We start from the raw sequence: 18,360 nt of genomic DNA, 5'->3' as shown, positions 1-18,360 counted from the left end.
GGGGGGGGAATGTATTTTCTTAACAGTTAAACCACCTTCCTTTTATTGATGGGTAAAATGAGGCTTTCTCTAACCACTTTACTTCACTCCCACCTCAGTGACCTAGTTACTATATCATGCTATTTTTATTATCATTTTCCTTATCATTATATTACAAATATATAAATTTTTTTTTACATTTTTTACATTTTTACATTTTTTACATTACAAATATATAAATATTATATTTATATAATTATATGGCTACTTTATTATATTTTATTATATATATTATAGAGATATCTTTAATATCTCTATTTAAAGATGAATAATATGAGCCCTGTTAAATACTGACGGGGGCAGTATTAAGGCAGAGGTTGATAACAGAAAAAGAGAGGGAATTACTAATCGATCCTATGAAAGAAGGATCAAGGGGCACCTGGGTGGCACAGTCAGCTGGGCATCCGACTCTTGGTTCTGGCTCGGGTCATGATCTCAGGGCCGTGAGATCGAGCCCTGCATTGGGCTCTACACTCAGCACGGAGTCTGTTTCAGATTCTCCCTCTCTCTCCCTCTGCCCCTCCCACTCGTGCTCTCTCTCTCTAAAATAAATAAATCTTAAAAAAAAAAAAAAAGAGCATACTTAGATGGGAGAAAGAATACCTTCCACTGAAACGGGGAAATAAGGAAACAATGGGTTTATAGGATTTGAAATATCAGGAACTCCCCTTTTCTAATTTTACTATGAAGATGAAAGCCTATTTTACTGAGAGTGGGGAAGAGGAGGAAGGTAAGTGAGAGGGCATGTGTTTTGAAGAAACTGAAACAGGTGTGAAATATGCAGAGTGGAGACGGGGATACAGAGTTGACTGAGAGAACACATTAGGGAGTGAAAGAAAAAGTTGAGAGCCCAGTTGAGGTTGGTGACAATGAATTTATAGTGATATAAATCTATTCAGTAGTCTGATTTTTCTCAGTAACCTGGTACAGGTGAAGACAAGATGGACAGTTGGACTTATCCATGTTTGGGAATCTGCCACACAGATGTGAATAAAAGAAACAAAGCAAGATAGTTTATGATATTGACAAGAAAATGTCTAACGTGGGAGAATAGATTCTAAGCTGTGCTCTAGCTCAGAGAAGGGGGATGGTCAATGGACTAGAACAGATAGAAGATGCTAGTCAGAAATAGGCTAACAATATGTGTAAAATAGGGTAAAAGTAGGTGTAGTTATTTTTGGATAGTGACACACACTTTTGGGAGTCAGGTAGACATAAGAATAAAAACTAATATTTACTGAGAATTTAATATGTTCTTAGCACTGTGCTGAGCATTTTACATGCATTGTCCCCATATATTCCCTACAACTATCAATTAAGTATTATCATCACCAACACTGTCCTGAGAGTATCAGTGAGATCTCTGAGGTACCTAAAGAGGGTGGGAGAGAAATGGTCTGGAAATGACACTGAAGAGTGAGGACAATGAGCTCTTCTTCTTTTTTTTTTTTGAGATTTTATTTATTTGAGAGAGAGAGAAAGCACAAGCGGGGGGAGGGGCAGAGGGAGAAGCTGACTTCCCACTGGGCAGGGAGCCTGACATGACGTGACATGGGGCTCGATCCCAGGACCCTGGGGTCATGACCTAAGCTGAGGGCAGAGGCTTAACCGACTGAGCCACCCAGGCGTCCCAGACAATGAGCTCCTGAAAGGGCTTCTGGGGAAGCAATGTCCTTAATGGAGAGCCAGATTTGGTTAAACTAGATTGTAACATTTTGAAGACGTCAAGAACATAGTAAATTCCTCCTGCATTGGAACTTCTGCCAGGCACAGTGGGAGGATGTCAGAAGGAGAGGAGTGAAAGTATGAAAGAGGGAAGAAGCCCAGATAAACATTAGGATAGGAGAACACTGAGAGGGTACATAGGTTAGACAGTTGAGGGGTTTACATCATGGGTAGTATAACAAGGAAAATGGGTGTGAGGCCATATGGATTCGGACTCTATTAGAAACCTTTAAACATAACCATCAAGCCCCTATTTTTTTTTCTTTAAGATTTTAATTTTAAGTAAGCATTACACCAAACGTGGGGCTTGAACTCACAACCCTGAGATCAAGAGTCACATGCTCTACTGACTGAGCAGGCCAGACACCCTTACAATCCCTATTTTCATTTCATCACTCATTCTGTCCCTACAGGCAATGGGTAAGTAGCTTAAATTCTCAGACTGTAGTAGGAGCCAATATTTATTGACCACTTACTCCATGTCAGATGTTACATGTATTAATTTCTTCAATCCTAATATTATCATCTCCATTGTACAGTGAAACCTTAAATCGCTAGTATCTGATAGAGCTTCAACTTGAACCCTGCTAACTGCCTCTGGAGCCTTAAAGCTGGCCATTTGGCTATTCTTACTATTTGAATAGGGCTGTCATTTCTCTCCCTATAATTGTCTTTCCTACATTGTACACTTTCTCTAGCAGAAGAAGGTCCCCCCACAATCCTTCCAGAAAAACTTAAATGTTAATGTATGATATGATTATGATGTCAATACATCCATAGTTAACCTTTAACACTATACTCTGTACGTGGATCTTGAAATAAGGAGAGTTCATCTTGGACTTTATGTAAGAGAACTTACATTCTTAAGTACCCAAAAGACCTCCTTTACTTAGAAGGTAGTCTTGGGACACCTGGGTGGCTCAGTCAGTTAAGTATCCGACTCTTGGTTTCAGCTCAGGTCATGATCTCAGGGTTGTGGGACTGAGCCCCGCATCTGGCTCTGCGCTCAGCATGGAGTCTGCTGGAGACTACCTCCCTCTCCCTCTTTCTCTCTCTCCCTCTCTGTTCCCCCCCTGCTCCCACATGTGTACCCACGAACTCTAAAATATATAAATAAAATATTTTTTAAAAAGAAGGTAGTGTTGGGCGCCTGGGTGGCTCAGTCTGGTGGGCGTCTGCCTTCAGCTCAGGTCATGATCTTGGGGTCCTGGGATTGAGTCCCACATCAGGTTCCTTGCTCAGCAGGGAGTCTGCTTCTCCCTCTGCTCCTCCCCCCAGCTTGTGCTTTCTCTCTCTTGCTCTGTTCTCTCTCTCAAATAAAATAATTAATTTAAAAAAGAGAGAAAGTAGTCTTAAGGCATATAGCCCAAAGATAGTATTTTAGTACCAATCTACTGTGTTTAAAAAAATCTTCTGTCACACAATAGCTTTATTCTGTCCTCAGGGTGGAAACCAGTCTCTGGTATTTCTCCCTGAGGACAAAAAACAAGTTATTATCAGGCTTATTACTTTCAATTCCATAACAGACAATATCTCAGGAATTTTTTTAGCTCCATACATTTTTCTGTATATAATAAACAAGGAAAGTGGCTTTCACACATATAAAGTAAGCAGAAATCCCATTATAGAAATTCCCCTTTTCTGTTACTTAATGGTTTTAAAATATCAAAGCACAGTATTTGTATATAGAGTGCAAGAAGTAATAAAAAATAAAAACACAGCAAAGAAACAAGCCATAGTCGGATTCTATTTTAATATCGGTTTAGCAATCAGATTTTGCTTTTAATGGGTGATATTTAAAAAAAAAACCTAAAAGACTTAAATAAAAAAGATGTGGTATAAGACCTCACATTAAATGAAGGTCTTTTATTTACTCCAACATGTAACAACAATGAGAAGGCTTAAGGTTGAAGTGTTTATATATCGATTATTTTTGAGCTCTTCACTAAGGACTTCATAAATGGTATTCTTCAGAAGCAAAAAAAAAAAAAAAAAACCACAATGTATATTAGCTAAATACATTTCATAATAGAAATAATACTATGTCTGCTATTATAAATTTGGGTTTGTTTCATTGTATTTTAGCGTTGATTCTTCAGCCAAATCCCTGGAGATAGGACCATATATTTTCCTGATCAATCTATGTTTAACTTGATACTTCCATTATTTTAGTGTGTTATTAAATCATATTTAACATTCAAAAAGTATTTAAAGATGATCTCTTTCCTCTAAAGAAGTACTTGGGGCTTGTTTTAGGACTTTAATTTCTTATATTAAGCTTTTTTCCAACTAGACCACTTTATTTTTAAAATATAGACAAGGATATACAGTGCAGGAAAAACACTATTTTCCACCACCTCTGTTCCCTTCATTATTGTAGAAATCTTTACTACTATGCTCTCTCAGAAAACATCTGGGTACTATTACAAAATAAATTCTCAGGCTCTGAAAAAAGTATCTTCCACCTTTATTTCAAAATGGAGAAATAACTTAAGCTAATGTTTTAGGACTATGCTTTTCTAACATTGTTAGATGTTAAAAGAAAAGCACAGTATCAAAAAACACTGATCAAATCCAGGGTGATGGAAAACCCACTAGCCCAGATCACATATGCCAGATTTCTTCGCATATGACAAACCTGCTACCTGTCCTGAGTAATATATCTTGTCTTTTCTCTCTCCTGTGGGCCAAAGTCAGGCAGAAATTACCCTTGGAACAAGCCGTAGTTCCCAAAGTCAATCAACCTCATGCTAGGCAATCTAGGGAGAACATCTGCTCAGCATCAAACCTGTTTGATCAAATTGGCCCAGGTGGAACCAAGCCTGAGAAGAGAATTGCTAGTGTAACCTGGTATGATGAACCACGAAGTAGTCCAGGGTCCCTCCCAGAGGACCTCCCAGCTGCCTCTAGGACTACATCACCTTGAGATAAATATATATATATTTATATTATTTATATTTATATATAGAGGTAAGGATATAGAAGCACACACATGCATACACATATATGTGTATGTGTATATACATATAGGGCATCTTTTTTGTTATTTTTTAATTAGTTACCCTTAAAAAGAGAAGGATATTTGATATTATAGGGTAGTCCTTTTCTTATGTTAACCAAAAGGAACACAAGCAAAGGGCTTTGAATAACGGCTTTTTTTTTTTTTTTTTTTAAGACTCTCTTAGCATGGGTAATAAAGTGGGAAGTCCTGGGTTTGAGCCCTCACTTCTGCCACTTACTAGATATAAGACTTTGGCAAGTCTCTTAATTTCTCACAGATTGTTTCTTCATCTATAAAACCAAACAGATAATCACACTTAACCTACAAAACTACAGGATTATTTCTAGGATCGAGTTGCTTAATTACCATATAAACTACTACATATAAATTCTAAGGCAGCCTCTTGATGTCAGACCCTAGTAATACTAACAACACTATTGGGTAAAGTTTGCATCCACTGGAAAAAAAGTGGGTGGCTAGCTTCCTCCCACTCCCTTCGCATTCTTTGCTCCTCCAGACATGGGAAACTCAGTTTTTGTAGAATATGATTTAATTTCAGTTAGTGGGAAACAAAGAAATTAGATAATGAATAACAGCCCAGACAGGATACAGCTGAAGATTTGTGCAAAAGAATGAGGAGGACAGGTTCGATGCTGAGCAGATGTTATCCCTAGATTGCCTAGCATGAGGTTGATTGACTTCGGAAACTACGGCTTGTTCCCAGGTGGGTAAGCCGTAGGGCCACTGGTTTTTCGAGATTTGGAAGGACCCATGAGATCCCTTCGGAGGAGGGTAGGGGGATTTTCCAAGCATTAAGGTGGAGATCTTACCTTGAAAAATTCTTGTTACTGCACACAAGCCCCCTCCCTATCTCGGGGTAAGAGACACCGGCGGGTGCCTGAGCTGCCCGGGGATTGTGAACCGCACAGGCCTCTGGGAGAGCCCGCTGCGGATGTGGCAGCGGAGCATGCCGGGATGGGGAGGGGCATGCCGGGATGGGGAGGGGCATGCCGGGATGGGGAGGGGCATGCCGGGATGGGGAGGGGCATGCCGGGATGGGGAGGGGCATGCCGGGAAGTCAGCACAGAAGGAGGGAACGTGGGGCCCTGGGGCCTTCAGAGGAGAGAGATGGCCCCAGATACATGTGTTCAGTTATCTCAGAAGTGAAATTGCCCTGGTAGTGTCCATTTTAGAGCTGTTCTTGTAAGACAAGACAGCTTGGATTGTTTACAACCAGCATCTCTTCTCTAGTCAAAGATGTGTTTCCCCCATTGGGTTGCCCAAAGTACCTCAGCTTGGTCCAGATGGTCTGAAGGGGACGGTTTCCTGGGGCCTCTTCCCACGTTCCCCAGTGTTAACGATCCCCACCTGTACTGACTTCCTCATCCTGGCCTTTAAGTCGTCTCTGTCTGGGCTCTAACTTTTTACAGCACTGCAGGGAGAAAGGCCTCTGAAGATTTTCTTCCACCTGATGCAAATAATACAGGCCCTCAAAAAGTTTCCAAAATCATATTTCAAATCCCAGTGTTAACGGTTTTTTCACCTTAGAGAAATTCATTTGATGCCTGCGTTAATTTGGGACGGAGCCCCAGCCCTAGGTGAGTGGATTACCGATGAAGTCCTATTAAATAGAACTCTCACCTGCCCGCAACACACAAATCGCAATATAGCTTCTGTGTCATTTTGAACACAGCAAAGAATTTACGCTTTTTCTTCCGTCTCTCTCTCTCATACTCTTTTTGGTATGACGGGCTGAGATTTGACGATGCCCTAGATAGATTGTTGGTCTGATTTCACACTGGAGGTTTTCCCAAATGATAAGTGGCAGAATATCTCAACTCCCAGGTGAAATTATCATCGTTACTCTGTTTTTCATATGTAACCTAATCTAGCCAGTTCAAAATTTAGGGCAGTTAGGTCCATCTGTGCAAACTATTACTTCCAAACTATCAGCTTCCAAATCCTGCTATTTTCTAAAAGTCTGATTTTAAATATTCTGTTAAGCGTACTTTAGTATATTTGAAATTTTCTCCTTCTCCCCTTCCTGTTAGTGCTTTGTGATTCTCTTGTGGGAAGGACCATCTGTAAATCAAAAGCAATTAGAGTTGCCTTATGAGATTTACAAAATAGAAGAGCTGAAGGGAATAATTCTAGTTAATCAAAAGAAAATATTTAGTTGTTGAAAAAATATTAATTTTTAAATTAATAATAGGTACATAATGCTATTATGGATCATGTTTAATATTCTATTTTAGAACAAATACACTATAATACAGAACACATTTATGACCATAATCATCACCTGTTAAGTCTGTCGCTTGTGTCATTTTAAACTAACGTTTTTAAATGAAATTAAAACTTTTACTTTGGGATCACAGCTTCATAAAGTCAGAGGTATAGGTAGACGTACAGATTTAGGTACAGACATAGACTTAGTTCTGTATGAAGTAGGTTTCAATGCAAATAAATTTTTCTTTTTTCAACTTTTTGTGTATTGTTTCTTCTTGACAATATAACTTATTTCTATACTTGTTATTGACTTTTTCCCCTTAAAACACAATGGACATTATATGAGTTTTACAGAAATGTTTTGAATAGCATAAAAATATGTAATATAAAACATAACCCCCTTCCACAATAACTGCCCCCTCCATCCCCCCAAAATAACTACCTTTGGCTGCTTGATGCTTCATCCTTTCGATTTTTTTCATACGCACGTATACTAACATATATTATTATTTTACAATAAAAGTATATTTGAACAATTATTCTGTCATTTTGTTTTTTCACAAGTTGACCTTAGATATGCTGTGCTAATATTTGTGTACTTAATTCTTTTTAAAAAGCGATATGGTATTCCACCGTGTGGATGTCCCATCATTTATATCACCAACCCCTTACCAATGTATATATTGGTTTGTCTAATTTCTCCTTACAGGTTTGCTTCTTGAACTGTTTTTTTCTTTTTTTTACTTTTCATTGCCTCTCTACCACTCCCACCACCAGCAATTTGGTGTTCTCTAGTGACCCAGGGCCACTTTACTCTTTTTTCATTTAGCCTGTTTTCCGAAATGTTTTTCTGACTTTTAAGTCTTGTCTTTTCCTTTTGAATGTTCTCTTTTCATTCTCTTATTTTTTTCACATTAAGGACAAAGGTCTTCTTACACAAAATCTCTCCTCTCTGGTACAAGTGTGAGCTCCTCACACTCTTTCCAACCCCCCCGCGGTGAAGAGAAAGAGGCAGTGAGTGTTACGTTTCCGATAAGATACAAGAGACAGACTGCTACTGGCAGGGAGTCTTGTCAAGATCTCCCTCATTCGGAGCACTCCATTCCCACGTGAACAACAATGAATGGAGATTTCACCCGCCCACCCCACATTGTTCACGTTGTCCTTTGCCCTTTCTGTCAAATCTTGGCACCCAGGAGACAGCAGAACATGTTCTGAATTCAACCCTGGGGAGCCACCGATCAATATCACTTGACTCTTCTTACCCATTAGTTGTTCTCTTTCTATGCCTGACGTGGAGTGATGCCTACGCTATTCTTTGTCATGGCCCCTTCTCAGTTGGCCCAGCTAACCCCTATAGGGTGGGATGGCTCTCTCCATCCCCTAGGCAGAGTGCCACAGGCGGGGAGCAGAGCATGGACAAAGTGCGAGGCCGAGTCTCAGGACATAGGTTCTCTGACTGCTTCAGCTGCAGGCTCAGAGGCCGTGGAGAAAGTTAGTATAGCTTACCTCTTTGCGATCTTAATTACCAAATACCAAGAATATTAACTGTCCACTTGACTCATGGAATACTATAAAAATGAAATTTTATAAAATGCTTTGAAAGTCAGATTCTGCACTAAAAAAAAAAGAGGACCTGTCTGCATCTTCACAAAAAAAAAAAAAGAAAAAGAATGTCAGATTCCAAAGAAACAGAGTTTACTGTTTTACATGTCTCTTCTCCCTTTTTTGGTGCGTATATTTCAATGACTTCCCTTTTCTTCCTTTTTCTGGTTTTGTCTGCCATACCTACCTACCCCTTCCCAGGAGTTAGTTCTTATTTATGGAGCACATACAATATATATTTGTCTTCAGTGAGACCTTCTTTCAGCAGAGTTGGTTTTTTTTGTTGCTGTTGTTTTGTTTTGTTTTGTTTTGAGGGGGTGGGGTGGGTTCAGAGAGGAAGAAAGACATGACTATTGTCATTTTTTTAATCCTAATTTTTTTTTATGTCACTCAAATTTCTTTTGTACCTGAAACATTCTCTGGAATGTTTTTATGATTATTAAGGCCTTCATTCTAAGTGGCAACATTCAAATAAGCAGAAAAACTTTAAAGGGAGACTAAATTCCTGTCTGATTTTAAGTGCTTAGAAAGTTAGGGTGATTTCTTCCAAGCCATAGATAAATTGGTCAGGAAAACCAAATCAAATCCCTAAACCAACTCAGTGTTTGACTCTGACCAATGTCTTAATCTATCTGTATTTGAATCTTCCAGTTTTAATATCAGTGGGACTTTGATGCCAAATGCCAATTATCTTCTAATAATTAGATAGCAGATTATGGGTTGATTAAAACAAATCTAAGCATGACACTGAACTCCTCAGGAGAAAGGTGTTTTAGAGATTTTTCGGTTTAAAACTAAGAAATATTTTAGGAGCTTAAATTGGACAAAATTTCAGAAAATTGCAAATCTCATCTCCTGTCATAGTTTATGGCAAAAGAAAAGCCTAAGAAATTCTATTTTAAATGGCCGTGAAAATATTTTTTTCAATTATAAAAACAGCCTTCACCTATGTATAAAAGTTCTTTTTCTCTTTGTTGAAAATGGCCCATATCTAAGCACATCTTACTATCCCTTCCTCTCCAATTTAGTTCTTCCTTCCCAAATGCATTTTAATACCGTACCAATGAATTCCAAAACTAAATTATTGTTTTGGCCCTTGGTCCTTGAAGAAGGGAAAGAAATGCAAATTTCTCTTTTTATTAATAAGTGCATAACTTCTAGTAGATTATATACAATCTCATAACTCATGTCAGCCTGAATATTCAGCATCATTTTGATTTTCAAATACAACACTTAACTGTAATAAAAGAAAGCCTGAAGACTCAGAATTCAGTAGAATTATACAACAGTGGGCAAAAAAACCCTGATTGAAGTGATTATAATGTAATGATCTCACTGAGTATTTCCTCTTTGCTGTACAAAGGACAGAGATTCAGGCCATCAAGTGGAAGGAAAGACCTCAGAATGTGTGACTAGTAATGGGAGACTGCCAATGTCCCAAGCTTACAGCCTAAGTTAACTAAAGGCACTTCACACCCGCCAAGTTGGAAAATAAGTGTGTTAAAGATTTCAGAAGGGAGTTGAGTGTAAACAGTATTAATCACCGGGATAAAGTTTCAAATAACTACATGGCTTTAATGAGGAGATCTGACATAAGTAGTACCAACAAAAGTATTGATTACATGTAAAATTATAGATCAAGCCTTCACATAATTGAGGTTTGAGGAAGTCATTCTAAAATTTTTTTAACAAAAGGAGGATCTTATAAAATGCTGGCAGAAGCATGGGGTAAGCCAAATGGCCTGCTAACTGGTTAGATTATCCAACTTGTATTTATGTTGGTCCATTTCAGCTTGGTTACCCTGGACCCTCTATAAAGTTACCCAGTTTGTATAGGGGATTAGGAACCAAAAGCATGAACAACCAGTGCCAAAAGAAGTCCCAGACCTAATCTCTTTCCCCCATGCCCTTCCCCCAGCCCCTGCTCTCTCCACAACCTGCCAAAATCTATATTGAATATATCTAAAATCAGATGAGTCCAGAACATGGACAGAGAATTACTGAAGAGCATGAGTTTTGGAGTTAGACAAACCTAGCTTAGAAGCCCAGCTCAGCCACTTACTAGCTATGGGATCTTGGTCAAGATATTTAATTTCTCTGAACCTCACTTTCTTCATCTAAATACTTGAATAATGAATATCTGAATAATGAATGAAAATATCTACTTCACAGCGTCACCGTGAGGATTAAATATTTTTAGCCCAGGGTCTGAATATAGCACCCAGAAGAAAGTACCAGTAATATTACTGTTAAGTTTCCTGAATAGTCTCTCTGTCTGCTATGTCAAGAAAAAACAAAATAGAAGGTACAATTAATACCTAATTCTCAGAAAATTACCACCCTTCCCACCAAAGAAGGACTTTGTTGATGATGACATATGAGATACTGCATAATATTACTATTAAAACCACCTTACTTCATTTTAGAAAAAGGCTTTGTGAGTGGAGACTGCCCCAAAATTCATTGGTTGCCAGTTGGATAACATTTGTAGAATTTGGAGATGGCAGCAAAATAGCCATAAACTGTTGGAGTTCACAGCGCAGTTTAAAATGTGTTCTTCTCAGATTCATGAAAATTAAAACTTCTACTTTTCGAAAGGTATCTTAAGAAATGAAAAAGCAAACCACAAACATACATGTTTGCAAAAGGACTTATATTAAAAATACGTAAAGAAGTCTTATACCTCAATAAGGACAATCCAAATAAAAATGGGCAAAAGATTTGATCAAATTCACAAAAGAAGACATACAAATGGCCAATAAACTTGTGAGAAGATATTCAACTTCCTAAATCATCAGGAAAATGCAAATTAAAAACACAGTGAGTAACAACTCTACACAACAATTAAAATGGCTAAAATTAGAAAGACTGACAATAACAACTGTTGGAGAGGCCGTGAAGCAATTGGATTCTCATCCACTGCTGGTAGGAATACAAAATATTACAACCATTCTGGAAAACAGCTTGGCAGTTTCTTATAAAGTCTCATCCAACCCAACAATTCCTCTCCTAGGTATTTACCCAAAAGATAGGAAAAAAATGTCTACAAAGAGGCCTATATACACAAAGACCAGCAGCTTTGTCCACATAGCCCCAAACTGAAGACAACCCAAGTGTTCGTCAGCAGGTGAATGGGTAGACAAATTATGACATATGCATAGAGTGAAATACTACTCAGCACCAACAAACTACTGACACGATATGGGTAAATCTCAAAAACATGCTGAGTGAAAGAAGACAGACACCAAATAAAACATACTGTATGTTTCCATATATATGTATGAAATGCTAAAAACAGGAAATCAGCTGGGGGAATAGAGGGAATTGACTGCAAGGGAACATGAGGGAACTTTCTAGAGAGACGGAAATGCCCTGTATCTCGACTGTGGTGGTAGTTATACTGATGTACACATTTGTCAAAATTCATTGAGCTATAGGGGCGCCTGGGTGGCTCAGTCGTTAAGCGTCTGCCTTCGGCTCAGGTCATGATCCCAGCGTCCTGGGATCGGGTCCCACATTGGGCTCCCTGCTCAGCGGGAAGCCTGCTTCTCCCTTGCCCATTCCCCCTGCTTGTGTTCCTGCTCTCGCTATCTCTGTCTCTGTCAAATAAATAAATAAAATCTTTAAAAAAAAAAAAAGAAAAAAGTTAAAAAAAAAATTCATTGAGCTATATACTTCAAATGGGTGCATTTTATTGTATATATGTGTATCTGTGTAGTAAAGAATTTAACTTCACCAAAAAAGGGGTCTGGCCTTTTCTTTCAGCTTCTGGGAGGTAACCTCTAAGCCCTTGGAATATCATGTATGATAGGAGTGTTTTGTTTACATGGGGGCCTTGGATTATGTTCATACTCTAACAGTGTGATATAGGGTTGGAGCTGGCCACATCAGATAGCATTTAGGGTGGCAGCTGATCACACCAGAGAGACCAACGTTTTGAAGTAGGGTGGGGGCTTTGGGTCACACAGTATCACCTTAACCAAAGGGGCTGGAGCCTAGAGAATGAAATTAGCACACAGGCAACCACTCATGCCGACAAAATGGAACCTCAATGAAACTCTGAACCTGAAGGTGCAGGTGAAGGTGAACTTCCCTAGTTGTCAATATTCCATGTATTAGACACAGATATGAGGAAAATAACACATCCAAGACTCCGTGGGGAGAGGACAATGGAAGTTACCCATTTAGTTCTTTTCCTGGATTCTGCTCTGTGCTGTTCTTCCCTTGGCTGACTGTAATCTGTATCCTTTCCCATAATAGAGCATAACTATGAGTATAACAGCATTCAGTATGTTCTGTGAGTCTGCTAGCAAATTATCAAACCTGCAATTGGTGTCAGAAGCGAGGGTGGGCTTATGGAGAACAGTTTTCCCATTAACTTCACAGTTTCCTAAACTCCTTGGGACTTAGCTCTAAACTTTAGCAATATCACATCTCAATAAATACAATTTTTTAACGTATGTATGTACCTATGTTTATGTGTATATAAACATACATCCCCAATGAAGCACTGCTTTAAATGCTAGGAAAGAAAGAATCTCTTAAAAATTTTGAAAGTGCCTTAATATTTTGTGCTCCAAATTTTAAAGGCATAGCTAGATCTTTATAAACTTAGAAAAAATATGGAAGAATGAACCTCAACTCACAGAAGTTATCTGGGCAAAGTGGGAAGAGATAAGCAAACAGGGGTTGTTATTTATTTTTCTCTATACATATTATTCAAGTGGTACAATTAAGGGTCATTTTTGTCTCTTACTATTTTTCGAGATTTTTCAAATTAATGAAAAAATAAATGTATATTGGGCAAATTTATAAACACATAGTAATACATATAAGAAATTCAGAAATATGAAAATTTGACACTTAGAACCTATGGTCACTGGAAATACAAAACATCTAATTTCATTTATACACAGACTCTTGTTGCAGAGAAGAAGAATAATGTGGTCAAAGTGTTTAAGCATAAAACATTTTATATTAGTGTAAAATTCTGTAGAGGAAATAAAACGGAAAATAAGATGTCACAGAGAAAAAGGAGTGATTAAAGTATCCAATGTAGAAGATGAGCTGGTTTTGGAATTTTTAAAAATAGCTGATGGTTGCTATCAAATCCCTATGGTATTCTGCATTCAATTAGATTCACTTAAATGAGTGAGATAATAATTTTATTTTACAATTTCACTATTTATAGTATGCCAGAAGTTACATCTCTTCAGTTACTTAAACTTTTGTTGAATAATTTTATACAAAAACCTAAAAGTTTGTGGCTCGTGTGTATTGTTTCAGAATTATTTTAGGGGTACATGAGTAAAAGGTTTGAAGGCCACTCACATTCGCTGTAAACTACATTTGGCAATCGGTGGAAAAATCTAAAATTCGGTCTAAGCCAAGGACACTCTGCCACCTGGTGGCTTAGAAATTTTCACGGTCACTAAACAGAAATAAAAACCTCTTCTCAAATCAGGTGTGGTGATAAACTAATTCATGATATATAGAATCAGGGATGTGAATTATTTGATTACAAGGCTTATGGATACAGAGGAAGAAATAAAATGGTTAATTCTGAATATTATCATGCAAATCCAGGAAATTATCATTGGTAGTTTTTTACTGGGTAGGAAAAAATCTAAAATTTCTCACCTAAGTCAACTAATTTCAGAAACTCTTAAAATGCTAGTCATGTAGTTTTTTTTTCTGAATTTAAAAGCAACTTTTACTTGTCATTTTATTGTGGAAAAAAAGAAAAAAAATTTTTGATGGACTATACGCACTGTGTAAAAGTGAAATCACCAAAGATTCCATCATGCATAGTACTTTATTGAAAAAGCTCGTATGTAAATCCTTATTACCTGCTTTCAATGACTGTCTGAAATTCCTGTGGACTAATGATGTTTTCTTTTAATTTGTCAATCTTTCTGTCAAAAAATAAGCAAAAAATAAGAAAATGTGCACCTTGTCATAGTAAAGCCAGGAGCTATATTTCTAACTTTCTGAAAATCATTCAGCAACTCCTCAAACTTATAACGTAATAAAACTTAAAGACAGTCCCATTTCTAGGATGTGTGATTTGAAATTATATGTGTCTTCTTCTACCACATTCTCTAGATAACTTGGAAAAGACAGAAGAGAAAATATATTTTCAGGATGCAGTTTCACAATCTTCAGAGTTATTGATAACAAATCATACTGCTGCTGATTTCGGAACTCTCAGTCCCTTTCATAGAGGTGCCAATCGAAGTGTATTTCTCTCATATCCCTGTCCAAAAACATTTTCAGTGTAATAGGTGCCGTAAATAATGGCTGGCTTTGTAATTCCCTTAAGAGGAGAAAGTAACCAATTGAGAAACAAAGATAAAAACAAAAGGGGAATATCCACCTTGATTAAAATCTTACTTGAAAGTGGTCAAGAGTAAGAGAAAATCAAATTGAAACAAATTTGCCAATTTGACTTCAATTCCAATTAAAGTGGAGCTGATTCTTCTCTAGTCACAAATCTATAAAAAAAAAATGTAACATAAAAATTATCATAATGTCTTAGGTTGAAAAGAGGATATGGTGTCAGGAATCCAGTGTCAGTCAGCTTTTTTCTCTGTTACCCTAATTTAAAACTTTGCCTTTCCCTTTCTTTTCTTTTTCTTTCTTTCTTTCTTTTTCTTTCTTTCTTTCTTTCCTTCTTTCTTTCTTTCCTTCCTTCTTTCTTTTCTTTCTTTCTTTCTTTCTTTCTTTCTTTCTTTCTTTTCTTTCTTTCTTTCTTTCTTTTTCTTCTCTTTTTCTTTCTTTCTTTCTTCTTTCTCTTTCTTTCTTTCTTCTTTCTCTTTCTTTCTCTCTCTCTCTCTTTCTTTCTTTTCCTTCCTTCCTTCCTTCCCTCCTTTGTGTGGTTCCTTGTTTTACTTTGATTAATTTTCCCACTGTTTGGATTTCTTAATGAAAACAAGAATTCTCTTCTAGAAGTTGGAGGGGTTATTTTGTTTGATTGGTTGGTTTTGTTTTTGGCTTGCATTATGGATGATCCTTAAAAGAAAAGGTCCAATTTATTTACATATATTATGTTAATAAAATGACATTAATGTACGTGTATATGGGGGGTGGGGGGTATAACAACCTGCATCCAAAGCAGGGCTAATGTTGCTATTAGCCACTTTATATTAACATCAGCTATAAGACAGTCTACCCAAGGAAAGTGTCGTGTCTTTTTTGGTTTGCTATTCTTACTAAGCCTGCTGCCACACCTTGAATTTAGTAGGTACTCAAAAAACAAATCTACCTAATAAAATGAATGAATAAGATTATGCCCAAACTAGCTGAAGAAGCAATTATATTTCATTTTGGTTGCTCTTGGTTAATGTTCACATTATCCAACAAAATTTTAGATAGAGCTTCTTCTGAGCTGTCTTGCCTTCTAGCTATCTATTTTGCTTATCATTTGGTTTAGTCAACTGAAAATGATAGTTTATAGTAAAAACATACAAAGTAATTTAAATATAATAATTTTTAATGGTTAATTCAGAGTCCACAAACTAGTAGCCTATGGGTGACGTCTGGCCTGCAGATGTGTTTAATATTAACTTTTTTTTAATGAACAGATGCAGGTACTTTTAAAAATTTTTTTTAAAGACTTTATTTATTTCTTTTCAGAGAGAGAGAGAGAGCACATCAACAGGGGGATCAGCAGGCAGAGGGAGAAGCAGACTCCCCACTGAGCAAGGGGCCTGAGGCAGGACTCGATCCCAGGACCCTGGGATCATGACCTGAGCCAAAGGCAGATGCTTAATGGACTGAGCCACCCAGGCGTCCCTAATGAACTCTTTTCTTAAGTATAATAGGCAAGTTTTGGATGGCAGCAAAATTGGACTGATATCTTCAGTTAGTCACAAATTGGGTATGGCTTTGACCAAGAACTTAATTTTACAGATAAAGGGACTGAAATAGAATGATGACAAGTGAGGAGAGAATCCTAAAGGGCTCTTCCCCTCAACAAAAAGCAAAACCAAACCCTCCTCAAAACCTTCCATTAATAATAAGAAAATTTCATATAAAATCTGGCTTCCTGGCTCTTCTGTAGAAGTCAGAAGATGTGTCAATATCCGTATATCCTTAGTAACAACAATTGGCTATGGGTGCGTGGCCCCTGCTCTCTCGAGAAGAAGCATATCGGCCACAATCCCCACTATTCTTTCCCTAAAACGGAGGCCAGTTTTCAGGGGCCACTTACCATCCACGTAGTAGCAGAGAAATATTTCCCTGCTGCCATTTTTCTATCAAAAGTGATTAAAAGGACCACAGAGTTCAAGGAAAAAAAATGGGTGAAAGATTATTTCTTTGAGAAAATTAAGAATATCCCGGCCTGTTTAATCTTTGAACCATAGCCTCTTCATTTACAGGACTTGCCTGGCGCATGTGGGCATTTGAATTTGTGACCCCCTGAGATAGCTCATAAACGGAGCTCTGTCAACGTGCCAAGCCCATAATTCTAGATGAATGTGTAAATATGAACATAAACAAGATTTATTTCAAGGCATAGCTCAGCTCGAAATGCAGGTCACATTACACAAATACAATTGCAAAAACAATTAAGCAGGTTTTGAAGGGTAGTGACGACGACTGCCCTACCCCACAGTGAAACATAAAATTACAGTAATTAAAAGTGTCATACTGCACGTGACTAGCCGCCTCAGCAACTCCAGAAATAGAGTGCAGTACCTGTGGAGTTTAGACTATGATACAGTTGGCATTGTTGAGTGAAAAAAACAAAGTGCAGGGGCGCCTGGGTGCTCAGTTGGTTAAGCAGCTGACTCTTGGTTTTGGCTCAGGTCGTGATCTTGGGGTCCTGGGATCGAGCCCCATGTGGCACTCCGTGCTCAGCAGGGAGTCTGCAGGAGATTCTCTCTCTCCTCTCCCTCAGCCCTTCCCCCTGCTTGCACTCTCTCCCCCCGCCAAATAAATAATCTTAAAAAAAAAAAAAAGCAAAATGCAATAAAATGTATTAGCACTGACCATTTGTGTATGTGTTGCTATATACAGGGGATAATATTTTAAAATTATGGGTGGACTTTTCTCTTTTATGTTTCTGAGTACAAGCCTTGAGCACTTAAGGCATCTATCCGCCAAAGGAGAAAGACTGGAGTGTGTTTCATGTGGTAGATGCTATTGCTTACTCAGTCAATAACCCTTAATTCCTCCTTCTTCCACATAAAACAGATATTCCCACAAAAGATGCTGGGGAAACGCCTGACACCTTCCTTCCTGGTCTTCCTTCCTGACCCATGTGACATGGGTATGGATAACATGAAAACCAGAGAAATCTGTTGGGATGGCTCCTGAAGAGATTTCTCACCCTGATAAAAAGGACAGAGACGTGAGATGTCTCTCCACCCCAAAAGCTCCCCTTCAGGGTCAGCCTTTGAACTTTGAACTTTGATGCCCAGAGCAGCCGTGACCCTGAGGTCATGAGACGGAAGATGACGAGTCTTCCTGCACATGGCGGAGCACAAGGGTCTGGGGCCCTGGGACCATTGTAGCTTCTACATTACAGAAAGAACGTCTGAAGGAGGTCTGAGGTAATATCTGGTAACTAATATATAAGAGCAGTGTTACACAGAAAAGAATATTCAAAGTCCTGTCTGCCCCTTGAGTATATCAGCATCCAAGCCCAGAGAACCCACGCTCACTGGGTTCCCTCACTGAGTAAAGAAGATGGCAGCTCTGTCGGTGACAGCTGTGTTGTGTTTGTCTTTCGATATGTGACATCTGGTGGGGGAGCA

The sequence above is a fragment of the Halichoerus grypus genome, chromosome 3 (assembly GCF_964656455.1).
Source record: "Halichoerus grypus chromosome 3, mHalGry1.hap1.1, whole genome shotgun sequence".
Lineage (NCBI taxonomy): Eukaryota > Metazoa > Chordata > Mammalia > Carnivora > Phocidae > Halichoerus > Halichoerus grypus.
This window is presented reverse-complemented; position numbering follows the sequence as displayed.